The 1,517-nt window shown below is 34.3% G+C and overlaps 1 pseudogene; it reads right to left on the reverse strand.

Annotated features, from left to right (window-relative positions):
• Nucleotides 1-958: 958 nt before the first annotated feature.
• LOC111726154 overlaps nucleotides 959-1,517 on the reverse strand; it is an 11,404-nt pseudogene continuing 10,845 nt past the window's right edge.

A 1,517-nucleotide genomic window follows, 5' to 3' on the forward strand; every position in this document is an offset into this window, starting at 1 on the left:
GGAACATAATGAGCAAAAAGTAGATATAATACTTGCCTTTAAAAGGCTTTATTACTTAGTGTAAGACATAAATATTAAATAATCACAAAACATATTGTTATTAGCTATTAAATCTAAAAGTCCATAGTAAAAGACTCAAATAGCCATCAAGTGATGATAATAAATCTCGGAGTAGTCTTATTTGTCTTAGCTCTGATTGGAGAGCTTTGAACTTCCCATATCTAGATTACTTGTATCTTTCTTCAAGTTCAGAAAGCTTTCTGCTACTATTTTTTTAAAAATAAGTTTTCTACCTCTCTTTATTTTTCTCTTTTTCTTCTTGGATTCTTATGACTGGAACATTTGCTCTGTTTTCTTTTTAAGCATTTGATCTTTTGATGCTGTCCTGTAAGTTCCATAAACTTTCTTCATTCTGTTTCATTCTTTTCTTTCTCTTTTGATTGTATATTTTCAAATAGCCCGTCTTTGTGTTCACAGATTCTTTCTTCTGCTTGATCCACTCTGATGTTGATGCTATCTATTGGATTTTTCATTATGTTAGTTGCATCTTTCAGCTTTAGGATTTCTACTTGATTTTAAAAAATTATTTCCATTTCTCTATAAATTTTTTTGTTCTGGCCACTAGGAATTTGAAAGTTCTCATTTCATTGAATTATTTCTCCATATTATTTTGAGGTTTGCTGAGCTTCTGGAGAAGTTATTTTATTTTTTATTTTAAAAACTGCAATGAATTTTATTACAGAAAATGAATACAGCATTTTGCAAATTTATTACTCAAAGGGGTATCTCTATTTGAGGAAATCAGGTGTTACCCTCTAAGCGGCAAAATGTTAAAGCTTGTACGCCAAAATTAAAACATTAAATTAAAAAATGAAATGGTTACCAAGGTAATGCAGGTCAGGAGATCAAAGGTGAATGGTCACACAGTATTAAAAAGAAACCAAAAAGGATGGCTGCATCATGATCTCTCTGTGTTCCAGCCATGCCTCTCTTTTGGTAAACTTGAACATTTCGGCAGACATTCAAACAGCTCTTTCAGTGAAAAGATTTTTACCTGACTACTATTGCTGTTTCCATGACCATCTTCTATAGGAGGCACAGTGTTGAGAACACAGTAGGTGCTAATTCTGCAGAATAACTTTGGGAAATGCTGTCCCTGTGTGTTTTGGGGAGCCATTTCCCTCTGCGCACCACAGCCTCTTCCTTCTCTCAGACTGTCAATACCCCCTGACAAGTTATTTTGAATTCTTTTATTTATTTATTTATTACTTGTTTTTATTGTCTGGGATTGATTGAGGGTACAAAAAATTAGTTTACACTGATTGCATTTGTTAGGTAAAGTCCCTTTTATAATTGTGTCCTGCCCCCAAAAGGTGTGTCATACACCATGACACCCCACCCCTCCCTCCTTCCTTGTCTCTGCTCTCCCCTTCTCCTCCTCCCCACTGTGTACTAGGTCATTAATTGTGCTCATATCAGAATTGAGTACATAGGATTCTTGCTTCTCCATTTTTGTG

The sequence above is a fragment of the Otolemur garnettii genome, unplaced genomic scaffold, assembly GCF_000181295.1.
Source record: "Otolemur garnettii isolate 467f Iridium unplaced genomic scaffold, OtoGar3 scaffold00003, whole genome shotgun sequence".
Taxonomy (NCBI): domain Eukaryota; kingdom Metazoa; phylum Chordata; class Mammalia; order Primates; family Galagidae; genus Otolemur; species Otolemur garnettii.